Raw genomic sequence first — 20,254 nt, 5'->3', positions numbered from 1 at the left:
CGATTATCAAAGCTAATCAACACTATCATCCAGTCATCCACCGCACCGTCCACTGTCCATCCAGTGAGGCTAGAACGACAGGTTTGGGAGAGAGGAGTTAGTTTGTGGTTCGGTTCCAGGCGTCTATTTGTGGAATGTTTGTAAGTCTCTCCGCGGGGGTGGTCGAGCTAACCAACACACGCACACGAGAACACATCAATCACACACACGCATACATACACTGTCACCACATTATCCAGTAGGTACCTATTTATGTTCAAACATAATATTTTCATCTAACCAACTGTATTTTGAGTATTACGATCATTAACATATTGAATCAACAGAATGGATTTTTGAGAAGGTAATATGAAGGTCTAGGCACTTACAGGGCTTAACACCTATCATTGGCTGATTTAAGTGGCCAATTTACACAGTGTGTAACATTCACCATTCTGCCTAAGAAGTTTCAGGCGTTGCCTAATATGTAAAATAATTCACCCACATTAATAATGGTTTCAGCGCGTTAACTTCACAAAGCCATGAAGAGTCGCAAAGAGTTGATGTCGTTTAATTTCCATTGTTTAAGTTCCATTGTGATCGCGAATACGATAAAGAACCATGGTGAGAACTCGTTATCACGTCGCTTATTAGCACGTCGATAGTTATTTGTGATTGAGCTACAGAGACTAGCCGGCTGATGGGAAATAAAGAATATGGCAGGAGCTTATGAAAAATACACATCACCCGGACGAATTGATAAAAAATCGTTCTTAGATTGTTTTCTTGCAACTGGCGGGAATCGAACCCGCGATGCCAGTCAGTTGGACGTCTAACCAACTGCGCCACGACGCCTGTTTGTGCGAGTGTTGCGGTACTCATCATTCGATGCGTATTACAAAAATCCCACTCGAACACAACTCTGCCATTTTTCCAGCACAAGTTATTTACAACTTTTAGGAAATGGTCTGAAAATTCAAATATTTGGGTAAATAATAAGAACTCAAATATATAAATTTAATGTTTGCTGCAAACGTGGATATAATTAGAATGCCGCAATTGTACGATGGACAAATCATCAAGCTATCCGATCGCTAACGAATCTTTTTTACGACATTTAGTATAATTATTCTTCAATTCAATGCAGGTCCTGTTGTCGTCCGCAATAAATGGTTCTGGAAACATTATTTTGAATTACCGATTCATCTTTCAATCATTCCGATCGCTAACGAATCATTTTTTTGTTTGAATAAGGATTTGATATCGTCGCCATTGTCGGTCGGCGTGCGTTACCACCAATCTACTAAATCAACTTTTTCCAAGAGACAGAAAAAACTATTCTGAAAATCAAATCTAACACATCAACATCAAGTCCCACACATATCGTATGATTACGGAACATCTAATAAGAGTTATAAATCCCCCAAAATGAAAATATAATTTTGTCGAGATACTAGATTCAGTAAATCATCTGAATATTTTGTGTAGTAGCATGTAGCATTATATTGAGTGATATATTATTCTTATTCTGTACTAACAATTTTTCGATCGCTCCGAACAAAAAATACATTATGAGGCCCAAATGGTTGAAATTTCTGCGTGTCGAAGATCCTACCTAATTAACCGTGGTCGGTGGGGGGGAGGGGGGAAATCAAATGAGATCCGAAGGGCCGAATATTCTAGAACAAAATGTCGGCGACAGCTAGTTTAGTTTAATTTAATTATAAAGTTTTTCCACTAATTTATTTCGTAATACCTTATTTGCAAGCGACCACAAGTGATGGACAGACATCTGAAAATAAATCAGACGTGCATAAGTTTGTGAGTTCGTTTTCAAATAAATAAATAATGTAATAAAATCACTGAACTTTTACACAACAGCATTGGCTAATATCCATTCCGAATCGGCGGCAAATAATTCAGACGATTTTACGAGTCTAGGAAAGACATTAGCTGAACTGTGTGACGAAACAACACCAAACACCACATGCGACAGTGGATCAAGATGGACTTCCTGTCCAAGAAATTCTCAAAAACATTAATCACTAATTGAATTTCAAGCTTTCGAAATAACGAAAGTCTAAAATATTTATGGCCGGTTTAATTAAAGCGAGCAAATAAATCAAAAGTAAATAAACATATCAACAGAACGTGCCACTTTAAAAGGCGAGAGAAATAAAACGCTTATAAACGTAGAGCAAAATAATAAAACAAATTCATAAAAATGAACTAAATCCTTTGAACGACGTCACTACTCCGAAATTAACCAATAGTGTTGTGATAGATTTCTGGTTTACGGGAAGTTAACTAACTCATTAAAAAGCAGAACCCAACGAAGAGAAATTGTGACGTCACGGGCGGGGTAATTTAAAAATTACAAAACTTAAAAAATCACAGCGCTGATGATGCTACGATATATTTTTTTTTAATTGGCTAAGTTTGATAGTCTATTAATTTTTTATTTTTTTTATAAAACCACTGAACTTTCTCATTCGACTTAAAAATTATAATATTTTAAGTTTGATAATTGCCATCATCAAACTCCAATCCGCACCTCATGGTACACAGAAGAGTACGCAGTACACCTTGATCATGTGTTACAGGCTTACGCTTCAGGTGCCAATCCAGGGACAGTGAAATATTCCAATGTAAAACTACCTCATAAACAAACAGTTATTGTTGACCCTCCCAGGAATCGAACTCATGACCTCAGGGCGAAAACGCAAACCAATACACTAAGAGGTGAACTTTTCTCTAGTCGATTTCCTTTTCAAGGATTCTTATCTGAGAGTAGCCATCGAGTCAGCCTAAAATGGCCAACACTCTTGCAGGATTGCAAATAAAAAAAAACACTAAAAAAACTATGTTTTTCATTGGAGCCAGCCCTTTCTATTCCATTTAAGTAGGATAAGCGCATATCTTCGAAACCTTCAAACTCTCAGCATCAGACATGTCGGCTACCGGGTGGCCTTTGGCGAGACGTTGGGAGCCATTCAGTCGACTAACTCAATATTATTATTGTGGTGATTAGGAATGGCACAGCTTTCGTCGGCCCGCGAATTTCGTAACTAAACCAACATGTCCGAGACACTTTCATCTTTTTCTGCAATACGACTTCAGAGAATATGCGGTGGCAGAGAAAAAGACAACGTCACGTCGGACTCATTGCGCCTAAATAAAATCGACGTTTTGTAGTTCCGTTTTTCGCACCACAAAACTGAACCGATTTAGTTTTTTTTAAAGAAAGAATATCAGAATGAAATTTTCGAAAATAGTTATCATAAAAATCATTGCTCTAGTGCCATAACCCAGGGAGAAAATATGGGAACACGTCTGTATGTAGAAAAGTCAGACTGCGTCGGAATGAGGAATCATAGGCTGAAAAAGCGAACGCCATTGTAGTTTGAATGTCAAGGAGAATTGTATTGTTTTATATCTGTTGCCTTCTTGACGGTTTTAATCTTGTTAAGGCTTAAGACATAAACTAGACCATACACCCATTTTTATGCTCTTATAAAATTCTCATCATTTTAATCCTGTTTTTTTCAAAGAATATCAATTGTAATTTATTATTCGACATCGAGTCCGTCCGTCACGGCATTTCCGGTGTATTTTTTTAAATATAATTTCCGCCTACCCCGGAAATGCCGTGACGGGACGACTCGTGTCGAATAATAAAATTACAAATTGATATTCTTTGAAAAAAACAGGCATTAAAATGATGAGAAAAATTTTATAAGAGGCATAAAAATGGGTGTATGGTTGAGTTTTTGGCAGGGCAAAGATACGTGGTAAAATGTACCAACGAAATCCGAAGCGAATGCGCTTCATTCGGGTATTTTAAACTAAAGATACGGTTTTATGTGCAACATTAGACTCGTGGTTGAATTTTACCGTTTCACCATAATTTGAATGACCGACAAATATCTAACAATCAGTGGCATATTATTTCGGTAAGTATAATAAAAAATCCACAATGAGGAAGTAGATCGACATGGCGTTGAAGCAGGATCGTCCATCCCCGGCGTACAGACAGTCTGTTAGCCCCGCCGCGCGGCGCGTTGGTGCGGGTGCGGGTGCGGGAGCGGGTGCGGGAGCGGGTGGTCTATGAATACCCTGGAAGAGCGCCAACTGTTCCATTTGCCATCATTTCCCCTTTCCTGCGTCTCTTCTGCTTTCCGCTCGCTTCCCATCGCTGGCATTGACTGAGTAATCGCGGCACACTCACTCCATTCCACTTTCCGCGGAGAACGACGCTAGCTACGAGTACAACTATTTTCGGAGGAACTCTAATACAATACGGCGAAATAGTCGCCATAACCTACGAGGTCTGAAACATGGCAGAATATTCTCCGCAGAAACGACAGCAATTAATTTACTACTTTACGTAATAAAATGCCCTACATTGATGATACCAGCAGAAAACTGGTATAATTAATTAATCAAATAAAAGGATACTATAATTCCCGAACGGTACACATTACTTATCGCGCTAGACTACGATTTATGTTAAAAAATAAAACAATGAAATGTCATCATTATTTACACTAATTACCATGAGCGAAGCAGTTGCAAACAGTATAAATAAACCAGAAACGGCAGTTTTCAAGCGAACAGGAAAGTAAACGACTAATTAAACACTCGTTATGTCAACAGATATTGCAACATTCAGCGCCAAGTGAGATTGTTGTAAAAATTATCACGCGGTGTTTTGATAGACGCTATCGGCTACCGAGTTACGGTGACCTGCACGCATCGTGATAAATGACCACAGTCAATAAAATCGTTCGAGATGTCTTATTGAATCAAATTAGTATAAATCACCAGAAGTTTATTATGCCTCGAAGCTCCCAGGAGGATGACAAAGACGCGTCATGCAACCGACACTGAGAAATATTATTAAAAACCGAAGATCACATTCGAACGAATAGCGAATAGTCTCTCGACAGCGAGAGCGCTCTGAAGTGGCGAGATGAAAATCAAAATACCAAACAACCGGAATATGTTTTCTACGCGTAAATACGAATGGCCTCGAATTCGTTAATTCTCTCTAGAACGGCGAGGAAACGCTGTGTATTTTATAAAAGCAACAGTAATAAAATCAGTAAAAATAGTATTTATCGTATCCCGGAGTTTGATTACTTAAATCTCGAATAAAATGCAGATATAAAAAACGGCAGCTCGAAAGACAAAGCGGGACGTGACATGAGAACGAGACGAGCGGGAGCAGGCGCGCCGACCGGTGCCGACGGACCAGCGCTATAAAGATGGATGTTTGTAGAAAATGGACTATTAAAATCGCGTAGCAAATCTCCAGTCGCCGAATCCGTTGTTTATCCTAAAAGGCGCCAGTAACGCAACACTTCCGAGATGAAGACGCTCGCGCTCGCTGAATCCAGCCGGATTCTATAACTATAAACAATATTATAATAACACACTCGTAGAATGCATCCCAATGTGTTCGTTAGCCGGAACAAATGGCTCTGGTCCGGAACGTTTTTAACTGCAGAAAACGGATTAACCGCATCAAAAATATCAGAAGATGTAGAAAGCTTTTGAGAAGAAAAATGCCGCTATTATAAAACCGGAGCAACGGGATGTTTACACAATTAGGAATTGAAGATTTAGTCACCGCGCGAGATTAGATTGTAAATTTAAAGTGACGTTGCGTCAATCGAAATCAAAATAATTTACATATAGGAATGCAAATATCATATGTATTATTATGAATAAAATAGCATCTTACACTTAAAAATAAGGAGTCTGTAATCACCGCGTGTGATTCTAAAGCAGTTTCATTAAATCGGGGAACGCCAATGTTGATGCAACTAATTTACATACGATGACTATAATATTCTGCTATGCCGTGCTAAAATGGGAATAAAAAAGCGAATAATTGGCTAATTATGGATAATGTCTTCAGTGTAAAACTATCGGTAAAGCCACGTCGTTGTTATTGTTGACACACATCACACATGCCAGTAAAACACCATAAACCAGTGCCCTCTATAATCACGCAAAGGCAAATGCAAAGGCGAGAACGTTTGGAAGATTCACTTTACCTACATGGGCATACGTGGAATAGCTAATACCTTTAATAATATAAGGGTTACGGTTGCAATGTAAATTACAATATTTAAATATTACGTCATCTCTAATGCTAATGAGTAATGAGAACGAATATTCTTAGATATCTCTGACCTATACGAAAATAAATTCTCTCATCTCAAAGACATTCTCGGCCACGCTTGTAGAGTTTTACGGTTACCGGAATGATTAATCGTGCAATAATAAAGTATTACATACTTCTGAAAACCACACCAAAGTGTCAAAACACTACAAAAATAGTCACAAGTAACACCGCGATAAAATTACCAAACGTACTCGTTTTAAGTTCAAACGGACGGGTTTGTTTCTCGATCGGCTCCCTCGCCTCACTGGAGGGTCGAGAGGGAATATCTGAACAACAAATGCACTTCGAATCGGGATACTTGATACATCCAGGAGATTTTTGAAAATATAAATAAAGCCACAACGTGCTCCCACAATAGATGGTCGAGATAAATCATTGTCCATCTTTTACAGCGTTGCAAACATTTTGTAAAAACGTGGGTATTTTAATTGGGAAAGACAACCGACAATAAATTTTCAAGAAGCGAAAATACTGGCCTAGAATGCTAACACATATAAAATGTAGCGGCTGTTACCAAACAGAATAAATAAAATATGTACGATGTTATTATTTTAACGTCATGTATGTCAATGCGAACATACAGTAGTGCATACATACATTTAATATATAAAACGTATTGGAATAGATAATAATATATTTCGATCACTATACAAGTTCGACGTCAGCGGGAGGAAGCGCCCATGCACGATCATCGCGAGGTGCTGGACATTCGTGCGCCGCGAGCATCGGCGATAACCCCCCTCGAGACCCGTTCGGCGAATGGCCCATTACTGGACGCGCCGAGTGAAGATACGGGGACGAAGGCTGCGGCGAGTGACGAAGGCAGGCGGTAAACAATGTTGCGAAAGCGATTCCGATTACCGCCGAAATGTCGACCGGTCTGACCAGCTCGGGTCCTGCGGAACAAATCGGAATGAGGATGCAATGGCGGTTTCTCCCGGGTCACTGTGTCAGATTCGGGCTGAGAGGACACACGCGACTATTCCGTTTGGCCGAGACAGTTTATAATATATATAACAGTAGCTGCAATATTTAATGAAAAACTACGGGTAATATTATTCAATAAATAAAAATAGTACATGAAACATTCAGTTTTAGTAAGTAATGCAATATAAATATCTATATGTAGAGTGGTTATCGGTTAAGTTGTGACTAGTTATTACTATTATCATTTAGTGTATGGCAGGAAAGAAAAAAGCATGAAAATGAGAAAAACTATATACAATTCAGTGGTCGAGATGGAGGCCAGTCAGATATTCTATCGGTTCATTTACAACTGGCGCCAAACTATCCCTGTTTAAAATCTCCCACCAGTAAAGAAAACAATAGAAAGAGAAAATAAAACGAAATAAAATAAAGATCAAGAAGAAGTTTAAAAATTGAAAAATTGTTTTCAGGCGTTGCCTAGTATGCGAAATAATTCAGTCAGATGAATCTGTTCGCAGCAATAAAGGTTTCAGCACGTTAACTTCACTAAAATCAACAAGTGGAAGAATTGAAGAAATATGGATGTTCAAACATAGGCAAATGGTGAATGTTACACAGTGTGTAAAGTGGCCACTCAAACCAGCCAATGACAGGTCATAAGCCCTGTAAATGCCTAGACTTCCATATTCCCTTATTTAAGGTATTCTCCATCCCTGTTGTTATTTGTTAATTAACATGCTATTTATTGCATTATTTTTTTATTTTTTTTTGGGGAAAAGGAAATATTTGCGTTCTTATAATTTACACAAATATTTAATTTTGAGGGCCATTTTCAACGAGTTGTAAATAACTCACTTTTAGAAAATGGGAATCAAGTTGGGGTAGATTGGGATTCGAACCACGGACCTTCGATCCGTGAGTCCGAGACACTAGCCACAGGACCACAACCCAATTCTTTGATCATTTATAAATTATTATCCAACGCTAACATTTGAACGCTAAAGTTTGAAATCATTAGATGTTTTTTTTATAATTATTTATGATACTTCTTTTTGAAAATACGATTAAAAGGAGGAGAAGGAGGGAAAATGCTCGCTGCAGCCAACACTCGGGATTGAAACGAGAAATGTCTCAGAGAGCTTATGTGCTACAAATAATAAAGCACGTAGATTAAAATGTATGTATTATAGTAAAAGTAGACATATTAAATCTTAATAAATTACACACACTGAACTTCGACTAGATTTTCACTAACAAACTAGAAATAGCATCATTAAACACGAGATTATCGTATCAAAACAGGTATGTTCGTAATATATGCGTGGAGTGCAGAGACCAGCTTTCATCACCAGCTGCCAATGCATTGGTATTACCGACGTTCCGCAATAATTAATGCTCTCGAAAATCTCCTCAACCAGCGATCGAACCCGGACCTTTTTTAGATAGCGTGGGCCTTTCTCGAATATGTTTGTGGGCCTGAAGAGACCTTAAAAGGAAGTGGCGCCGATTCAGTTTACAGATGAGCCGAAGATGACGCCATTTTGTGAAATGACATCTCGGGGGATATAATAATGAGATCGCCGCGTTGCACTGCGCGGGTAATGTAAGAGCTGTTGTCGGATAGGATACTGTAAATTCGCCCAATTATTACCATTTAACCTTCGGATGTCACACAGAATTCATTCATTCAGATAAACGCGATTGTTGAAGAAATTTTACGGCCATTGGGAAATCGTGTCGTGCTACGATCGTTATTTTGTAAATTTAAAGTTCATATTGGATTGAATTATATCGTAATCAAACAAACAAAAACACGATCACCGATATTGACAAATCAAGACTCGACATAACAGGAAGTTATACCTACATATTTGAACTAGGAGGCGTAACTCATTAATAATTTTATTCTGCGTTTTGATTTTCTTCCAAGTTTACAAAATACTATCCATTTTCTATCTCTCGTGATGAATAATGTTAGCGTTGGATAATAATTTATAAATGATCAAAAAATTAAATAAATACTACTCGAACAAAATTAGACCGAGAATGCCAACATTATGATAGATTTTTACACTTAATTTATTGTGTAAAAATCTGAAAATTTTCTATTTTCAGATTTAACCAAAACTGCTCGATACTTTTTTGTCGGGTAGAAACAACGAACAACAGATCCAATTTTACATTTTTCTTTTGAATAACTGTTATCACGGAAGACACGGCTCGCGATAAAATAAATATTACAACAACAAAAAAAGAAGTTCGGTAATGAGACCTCACCAGGTCGATACGGGTACAGAAGAACCAGTTCACGAAACTCAGATTAACGGAGCTCGTGCCGATACTGTTTGCTGGCAGAAAGGTGCTCGTAAAAACTGAACATAACTCCTCCACTTAGCGAACAAGAGGCCGACTCGTTTAATCGAGAATCGCAATAATAATATTCATAATTATAATAACATAAAATTATTGCCGAGCCGGTGGTACAGACGGCGCAAAAGCTCGAGTACATTCGACTAATCTTCGAATTAGAATGAAGATTTCCAAGAAGCGGGATCTAAATTGGATTTGCTAGATATAAATCTACCCGAGAAATTTGTAGCTCGACGTAAATATCGACATAAATTAAACCAATAACTACTATACTAGATACAAATATCAATCCTTCACTTTATTTTATCGTGTGGATAAATAGTAATAGCGCTTTTACGTTCCTCGGCAGAATCCTCCATTTTGTGTAGGAATACACCTAAATGAGTAAATACTGAATACTCACGACGACGGAAATCGTATGCAATTGACCCCAACCTCGAGGAATATTATAACGCGGTGGGTAAGCGCTACTTCAAAAATCTATGTCGTCAAGGCGCAATCAAATACATATTTCGAGTAAATGCATTTATAAATGCTGCATTGGTAGAGGCAGATGAAGATAATGGGAGGAAAATGGAGATGTTGATGGTTGCTCTGGGCGCGTGCTGTTACTTACACGTACTGGAATAATGGCGAATGGCGAATGGCGGGTTTACGAGCAAGTCTGTCTGAACAGGACAGGTTTACAGTTTAAACACGCGACCCAAAATAAAATGATTCAGTTACTGAAGTGTGATCTGACTGCGGCGACAGATTCGTGGCAGCCAAGAACCAGAAGTTGCTAAACGGTTCAATAACAAAACATCAAAACAGAAATGCAGAAGAACGATACATTTGTGCCTAAATTGTTTTAATCGCATTCTCAAAGTGAGAAAGGGAACATAATGCGCAAATCCATACGCGACAATGGAAACACCTGCGGTAATAGTGTCGGGGCGAAAGGTTTCGGCATTGCCTGAGAACTGCAATAACGTTAAACCGTAACTAATTATTTAACCTTGTCGGTGCCTAAATGCGCGGAAAATTACATCGAATTACCTACGTACGGTAGTGCTTCTAGCACCGCTGGGGCAGAGTATTATGCATCTGGAAACTAAGAAACCGTTTTTGCGATAAATAGCATTGTTTGAGATTCGTAAAGGTTCACCTGCGAGACCCAATATGTGGCAATATTTTACTACTTCGGAAGTTGGATTGCAAACTAAAATGCAACTAACTCGCGATTAAGTCATAGTAATAACAAATATCGCGTCGTAACAATATACCGCATAACCCTCGGACTCCCAACAGATTACTAGCAAAAAGGGAAAGATACAAATGGAAGACAAGCCCCGAGGCAGTTGAGAGTTTCGAGAAAATGTACAGGGGCACTTCGGAACAAACGCTGTTAGAAATCTAATGGGAATAACATAAAACGTGCGTCATAACAGCTGGAGCTACCATACAATGAGTGACTGCGAATTCGATTTAAAAGATAAGCACACTTCGTTATTGAAGCGGTCGTTTATTATTTATAATATTAACATCCTTATAATACAGAATAAATAAAGAAAAATGCCATCTAAAATTAGCTACCAAAATCATGTTAATACATTGCAATACACATTTTGCAAGGACGCGTGCAGAACTGCGTATACTTTGTAGTTCTTTCTTCGTCTTGAAGTTATGGACAACAGAGTCATCTTGTAACAATGTGCGGACGTAGTTATGCCCCGTTTTGGTGTCCCATTCAAAACTACTCAACTGCCTTGATTACAATTCGGTACTTATCTGTAATGACTCGGCTAAAGTGTTTCATACTGCAAAGATCCGTCCTTAGGTTTTTATTCGGTGTTTTTCTAACTAGAGAACCAATCAAATGGTAGCTTTTCGATAACTCGAATTTGATAGGTTTAATAAGAGGTTGCGGGATAATTTCAGATTGATTTATTGACTAAGGCGAAGGTTTCTAAACTTTTGTTGATGCCAATTAATTGACGTCTTAAATCAAGATTGCAAAACGAGAATTGTTATTTATATGCGCGGCAATTATCAATTTGGTTGTTTATAATTATTTCTGTAGCGATAATACGTCAAAAATATCGAACACGATCATATCAGGAAGGTAGTTTTTGTAGTAGCATAGAGCGAAAAAAACGGCGGATAAGTGATAATCGTGAACAGAAACGTGGTTTGCGTCTAATAGGTTATGAAACAAAGGTCAGAAGACAATAAATCTTTGTGTGGCTGATCAGCAATGTGGCGTGTCTAATTGACATTATTGCACGCGTTATACTATGTTCCGTGGTGTGTCAGCCATGTTGACGGGTGCGGCGAATATTGTTAACGAGACTATGGTAATCGGTAATCAGATTCCGCCCCGGAGAGAACTAGCCGAGACCCACCTATGGCACCTATCCTTGCTGCGAACCTTGGAAACCTTTGACAGAATATCACTCAACGCAGGAGGTACTGAAAATAATTGACGCGTCATATGCAAAACGCTGGAGAAATTTCTCGGTGTTGACAGAATGGCAAGTCGGTACTTTAATCCACTCACGACATAATTTAGCAATATTTTATTATAACAATTACTCGAATAAATGAGAAACAAAAAAATAAAAGTTCGACTGAATATTTAACGACTATATTGAATTTCAGATGGCAGTGAGGATTCGGCTATCGGTAATATTTAAGCTTACCGACAATTGAATCTTAGGGCAATATGCCCGCCCTCATATGCATAATATATAAATTGTATATGTATATAAAATAAATAATATAAAACGGAGATATCAGTATGTTTTATTTGCATGAAAATATACTGATTTTACAGTGGTTACAATGAAACCAGAAATCGGATAATGTGTGGTAAAATAAAATCTGTATTCATTTATTTTTGGTCAATCTTACCTTACTCATCCTAACGTGATTAAATGTATTTTTTAAAGATGGGAGTTGCTTATTATGTACAAGGCTTATATATTGACTGCAATAGGTAGGTATGTTATTTCTAACTGTTCTAACTATCGTGTGAGGATCTGGCGGGATAGTCGGCTGCGGCCTTGTTAAGAAACTTCTCCGCATTTGCTTGATGAAGAGAAACGTACAGAAAACTCATTTAGGAAAATCCGGACTACTAACAGACATCAACAGACCTTCCGCTCAACTTTGCAACAATTGCCTTTACTATTTTTGCCATGTATGATAGTACCTCACGTAAAGACGTATTAAACTTGATTAAATTACAGAAAAGCGGGTTGATCCTTTCACGCCAGGTATGCGAGATGGACACGGATCGCAATATAATAAAAGGCAACCGCAGCGGGTCAACTATTAGAGAAGAGGAGGTCGATATAATGGAATCAATGACAGAGACAATTAACAATTTGGTCATTGTGTTCCAGATTAGAGTGCGACCCATCCCAAGATACCTAAGAATTAATGAAGAATTATAACAATACTCTCGGCAACAATAGCAGTATCGTATGGTAGCGAACCCAATATTATATCATCTACTACACCATGACGTGATCTCAAACTGATGAATATTCAAATACCAAATATACAAGACACGTAAAAAGTAAAACGTTATGAATGTTTATTTTTACGGAACATTAAAACAATACAAGAGTATTCCGGGCCGGTAACGTTGTATCGCTATTTGTCATTTTGTAAATATGGTGGTCTTTTGCAAAAGACCGTGGCATTTTCGTGAATTTTAAGCGGTATTGTATAATCAAGTCAGTGTAAATAGAACGTTTCCTCTATCAAAAATAGAAACAATTATCGTTATTAAGCCCGTGGGCTACTGATTCAAAAGGCGAATATTTCATACTTGTTACTGTGTTGAGTAAATAGATTGAGAAATTTCGAGGTTAGGTAAATAATGGTTCATTTCGGTGGAAGAAATTCTACATTAAGAGTACTAAAAAGCTACTAAATTGAGATCATCGTGCGTTTAAATGAGTTCGTTAATCTTATAAACTCATCAAAAATATTGAAACTGCGGTAAAAACTTGTAAAATGAGTTAATGGTCATTACGTAAAATTGAACTCATCATCGTTTCAGGAAAGTTACTTCATTAAAGCTGACAATATCTCCGTTCACAAACAAACCTTCGTAAGATTCTTCTAAATGTTGAAGAGCCAGATCTTTGTGTAGATTTTCTTTAAAGGCATCATCATAAAACGACGAATGAAAATTCTAACAATAAACAAACAATAAGGCAGATATATATTACAGATATGTACTGTAGAATGTGCTTTTTTAAGGAATGAAGACGGTTTACGTATTTTCTTAACGCGTTCACTCAGTTCCGTGGTTGTCCAGCAAAACGTCGATACAAAATAAACAGTTGAGATAAATCGCGCGAGTGACGTATTTACATTAAAAGTAATAATTTAACCAATGATAATTCTAGAGGTGGTGCTGAAGAGACGGTCGATAGTGACGAATAGTAAGTGTAGGAAGGTAATGACTATGATAAGTACACCGAGCAATTCTCGCCCACCTATGTTGATGCAAGTAATAAATTGCTAACAGAGAAATGTAGTTCGAATGCTTTGCTTACAGTAAGTACCTAGTGTACGTGCAACCCAAGTACATAAAGGAAGGTTATCTGACGTTTACTTTTTTTAAAAAAAAATAAACAACACTTTTAGAAATGCATCCTAAAGTTTTTCACTACGGAGGTAAAAAGTGTAAAACCTTACGCTGTATTTTTGTTATGGCCGATTAAAAATATCTTTAAGGCCAATATATAAAAAATCACAGATCCAGAGAGATCTAGACGTTATGTTCTTTTCAAGCTCCAGCATTCATTTAATAAATTTACTGTTTTAATATTATAAAAAGGGGGAGTTTTCTGCAGTATAAACCAATAAAAAACTGTTATTATTATGCTATGCAATGGAGAAAATAAGATAATAAGAAACATCGAATGCGTTATCCTCGCTGTAGGCGTAGACACCTGTGTTTTTGTTGTATTTTCCTCCGCTGATAAGCAAGTTTCGAGTGAATAATTCAGCACTCAGCATGACTGGGTCCAGACAAGTCACCGTGGGACGACACTGGATAATAAACAGTTGATGAAAGAGCAATTCTTTTAACTTGTTCCAAACGCTTTACGTCGTGAACGACTCACCTAGCACCTGGCGCACAGGATATTATTTAAAATTGTGTTAAATGTTCAATAGAGGCGGCTCATTTGTTCGCTTTTAATTCAGACATTTTCGACTATTTCACAGCAAGCAAAAAATACCGGTATAAAACGTTAAATATCACTGCCTGCAAATTGGAGGAAGGAGTTTCAGAATAATATTTATCTGTATTTTACTGGAATCCGTGGCAATGGAAGCACATTGAAAAATAATAACTCGAAGAAGTGCCAGCGTAGAGCTTTGTTGATAAACGAGTAGACAGAGGATGCGTGCAATCCGCTCTCAATGCGCATAAATTTGGTTTGATTTAACACGAGCTACCAGGGCATCATAGGGAAGGCGTAGGTCTACGTGGGCTACGGCCTTGGCGGGACTCGGAGCGTTCAGGGCCCGGTCCCACGCGCGTGAGGTGGGAAGGCTCCAGCCGCCAGCCTGCTGAGAGCTGCGAGTGGCCACTGACGACAGTGCGGCCGACCTGTTTGATACTTCTCGTACCTGGCGAGTCGTTAAAGGGCTCCCACACGTGAAACGCACCCCGAAATGCCAAGCGCCACGAAATTACAGCCTGTACAAAGTTGCGGTAATTGTGGGTTGATTCTCCGCATGCTGCCAGGCATCACCGATAGAACCTAGGTGTAATACGTGTGGCATTTGATTATAGTAAATCTTAAAAGACTGTGCTAAAAAAATCGTCTGGAGACGGTGTTGTAACGTCGTGTTACATTAATGTAATATTTTGCTTAAGCAAAAGATTGCATGTTTTAATATACGGGTATAAAAATGTTTGAAAAACGTACAGGGTGTTCTTTAAACCCTGTCACATCCAAAACCACGCTGATCAGTATGAGCAAGAAGACATATTGGCACATTAAAATAAATTTTTAGAATGAATAAAATTTACAAAAATAAAATATTAAAAAAAACAGACGGTTGCTTACTTCTGCAGGGGAAAACCAGGAAGGGGGAGGAAGGAGTCTGATATACCGTCAACCGCGCGGCGGCGCCCCCCTCGTTTCTCCCTTACAAAAGTAAGCAACCATTTGTTTTTGAAATATATATTTTTTTAAATTTCTGCGTTCTAGATATTTTTTTTAATATGCCAATATGTCTTCTTGCCTATACTGATCATCGTGGTTTCGGATGTGACAGGGTTTAAAGAACACCCTGTATATGAGGGTATTAGAAGCAAACTTCCACCAAAACGTTATTGATGCCAAAATAAACTATACCTACCTACATAATAGCGTAATTTAAAAACGTCTCTACGTAAAAACACTTGGTTCACATTTAGCTGTTCCCTGGGAGATGATAGTAGAAACGCATCTGTGTGCGTAGTGTAGAGTGTAGGTACCAAGGAATATATCCGCTTCTTTTTAATTTAGTTTGTTATTACTAAACGCATGTTTCCCGCCTAAAATTTCTGATTATTATTATTTTACTTTGATTAAGATGTCAGATAAACTTGTGTATTACTTTTGATATTCGAGTAATTTTACGTGATACAGGAAAAAAGGTATCATTTGTATTTTTAAATGAACATAGATATGTAGCACTATATCATACAGAAATTGTTTTATAATAAATAGTTAAATTTCGGCACTCGATCTTCACAAATAAACACTTTTTAAACAGTTTTAACAGAAGCACAGTTATAAAAGCAATGTTTACATGCAATCTGCTTTTTATTTATACTCAATGGTAAATATGGCAAAATCAAATGATAATTGAATGTTGTTTTGGTTTTATGATCATAATCCCGGAATTTCGTGGATAAACAATGTACTAGCCTAGGGTTGCCATATTTCGCTAGGGTCTTGCGGGACGTTCTGGAATGGGGATATGCAGCAACAAAAAAAGGCAATTCTATAATGGTTTTTCAGAAATGTAATAGATATGTTTTTCTTACATTTTATGTGGTGCTTCAATTTATATTTATATATTTTTTCTGACTTAATATTGACGTAATACTGCACTATTGATTCTACAGTCCCTGGCAGACGACATTTTTTATCGTTGCTTTTTACTAGGCCAACATCAATTATGTATATTACTTTTTTCAATGTGGTTTTATGAGTAGAAATGGAAATTAAATACTCGCTAATTTTAAAAAATTGAAAAAAAATATATTTCACAGAGCTCTTCAACTTCCATTCTATCGAGGCAAGATGAGCTTCAATGAATTTCTTTAAATACATCAATTGCTGGAAGCATTTGCAACCATATTTACACATTCATAGTCAGTACGGCCGTAGAATATTTATGTTGATTAACAACATTGCACTGTGTGACTCTAAATCGGGAGATTATAGGTTTCATCAGGACGTCGGGACAGGGGGCTTAATAACGGTGACAGTCCCGATATATCGGGACGGATGGCAACCCTATACTAGCCATACCACATATATATATATATATATATATATATATATATATATATATATATATATATTTATATATATTTGGATAATTTATATAGCGCCGTTTTTGTGAAAATCACCTCAAGGGCACATGTATTTATCAATTCAGTAAGTTAGTTATGACCTACTCTCCGGCATAAATACTACAAATTCCTTGTTACATATGAAGTGTATTTTACTTTTTAAGCTTTAGATCAAATAAGTCCATGATAAAATCACCAATGAAGACATAAATGCATAAAATGATGATACTCATCGCAGTGCGATATCAAAAAAGTTATAATAAGGTCAGTTAATTAATTCTGCAGATGCTTAAGCTGATAAAGCGGTATCTTCATCACCATTACGTATTGACGAAACGCAAAGTAAAAACGAAAATAAATAAATAAAAAAGTACCTAGTCTTTCATAATTAAATTTACCTGCGACATGGTACAATAAAAAAGGGCAACGAGAATTAATAGCTATATATTTTAAATATTTAAAGCATTATTAACTTTGTGGTCAAACATTTTACTAAACATATAACCACTTACCGACTTTTCTATGTCTACCGGTTTCGAGACGTACCCGTCTCTTCGTCAGGACACCAATCAAACCAACATACAAAACCTAATAATTACAAGTAACGGACTAATTAACATGCTGATTAAATCAAAACTACGAAGACATCAAGTACCTTTATCCGATATTCCTAGAACTCGTTTGCAAATAAAACATCAAATAATAAAACTAAATTAAGTATTACTTTATTTTAAGGTCAAAATATGACACGGACAACAAATCATAATAATTGTTTATGAGGATTCAGATCTAAACAAAATCTATAACAAGCTGTCATGCCTTTGTTTATTTTCCATTAGTTATATTTTTTGTAGATAACAATAATCATTTAATTAGTTTTTATAAGTGCATATTAAAATTGCAGTTGGCAATAAATTTAAATAAAAGTTGTTTGTTTTATTTTGATTGAAGACTTTATTCCCCTACGAAGCAATTAAAGCAAAAAATCAGCTATTTTATACAAATGCAGTGCCCTCTCGTCATATTGGTCGAAGGTGAAGTAATCCATCGTTAACTAGTCGGGTGTATCTAGTGATTTATAGATCTGGTAACTAATTAATTATCTCTGGCAAGCGATAAGAGATCGAAGCTATTTCTCGTGATGAGGAACTGGTGACGCATAATCGCATACAAAAGTCAAACGCTGAGGAAAATTCACACTGATGGGTGACGGTCTCCTGGCGTTTATTTACACGGCCAATTAATTAATCGGGCTTGGACTGGTTAGGCATGTCAATTGTAACCAGTGATTGGACAATCGCGAGGCGTTGAAAACACGTGTTGGAACAAAGATTAATGAATGAAAATGGGCGAATGAAGTGCAATATTCGTAAAGGGCTTTAATTCGATCAAAATGTAGACCGAGAGGTTCTAATTAGAAAAAGAGAGAGAAGAGAAGAGGAGACGAGAAACTATTTTAATTAAATAAATAAAATACAAACTAAAAACATTTCAGCAGAACGACAAAGAATTGCGTTAATTTAACATCTATCGATGTATTGACAATTTGGCAGACATCCCATGTTGGGGCTGTCTGTGTATCCTGTCAATAGAGATGAAAATAATATGCCTCCCATAAACATAGTTGTCACGAATGAGTTGCAAACTTAATCATGAATTGTTTCATCAATCGCAGTAATACATACTTCTCTTAATCAGTCTAGCTGATCAAGAAAAGACAGGTGAACAACAACAATAATGGTTGTGATTTAAAATTGTTAATGGTTGAACTTCTAAGAACGGGATGAAAATAAACTATTTCTTAAGTCATTTAATGACGGAGAAGATAACATATATAATCTATCTAAAACGAGTATGTGGTACGGTGCGCTTTAATATCCATATAAATGGTTCAGTGATGCCAACACTTCAATCGTTCACTGAGGGCCTGTGGTAGAAGCAGTTCAACAATCGTATAAAGGTTTCAAGAAGGAAGACATCAAGTGGCGGAGATTCAAGTGGTCAGAGGGTTTCGTACTCGCCACGCTTTTGACTCTTAAAATGATTTTTCGAAGGCACGGACATAAGGGCACTCAATTACAACAGAATGTTTCGTGTACAAACATGTTCAGGCAGTCTCAAAATTAAATGCATAAAAAAGTGCTGATCTGTAACCGTCGACATTCGTGTGTGAAATAAGAAATAGCGACCGATGCGAGTAGCGACCGATGCGAGTAGCGACCGTAAACCCTGTCTAAATAGCCATTGAACCATGAGGTATAGCGTTCCACGCCACTTCTGACCCGTAACACTGGCGGCAATATCCGTCACTGACCTCGCTGTAGAGTGTAGATGGATAGGCAATAAGAATTATCATTTTATGACACCGAGAGCCATTGTAAACCTTCCAGCTTATTTAATGTAGGTAACGGATCTTCGTAATTATTATGGGGTGAAATTTACGCTCATCCGGAATGATTTTGTTTCTAAGATAACATAAACATTGTCTTCATGACGGTAGTTATAAGAGGTTATTTAAAAGTACCGAATAAACAACATCATGATAGACAAAATTGAATACATAATTAATGGATATGATAATCAAGCGGAAGATTTCGGAAGGCGGCAATTGTGACAGTTTTGCGGGAGAAAGTATAGGTGGGCGGAAGCACACATTCAACCGGTTCACAAGTGTGTTTTATTCCGAAACGAAACCCGTTCATTTAGACACATCTCCAAGGACAGAATAAATATTTTGGGCAGGGACACAACCGATAAAGAGCGTCATTATGACTGTAAAAATTGAGAGAAAGTTGCAGACAAGGGACGGTGATGGTTGCGGAATACTTCGATACGCGATAAAGATGCGTAAATGTTACTGACCGGTCGGTTTAATCGGGGCTTGGATCGATCACACGCCCGGCGGAGCAGAACACGGATAACTACCGAGGAACCATTGAAACGAACGGCGGCCAGTACAAAGAGCGAATAGGAGAAACGAGAACAGAAAACAGACAAATCGGATCAACTCAACCCACTGCGCGTGATGGAAAGGGAACAAAACGAATAATATGGCGCGTTCAATTCTTCCAGCATCTGTCTTCCGATGAATAGAGAGAGAACAAGTATCCCCTTTCGCCATACGAATCCCTTTTGTATGTAGGTATAGTGATCTTCCAACCCTATTTACACTACAGAGTATTTACCCCGATTCGTTTGCGTGC

This window comes from Micrasema longulum, unplaced genomic scaffold, assembly GCF_059751315.1.
Source record: "Micrasema longulum isolate JH-2025_06_02 unplaced genomic scaffold, ASM5975131v1 h1tg000690l, whole genome shotgun sequence".
In the NCBI taxonomy this organism is placed as follows: domain Eukaryota; kingdom Metazoa; phylum Arthropoda; class Insecta; order Trichoptera; family Brachycentridae; genus Micrasema; species Micrasema longulum.
The sequence above is the reverse complement of the archived record's forward strand: the minus strand, read 5'-3'. Positions refer to the sequence as shown.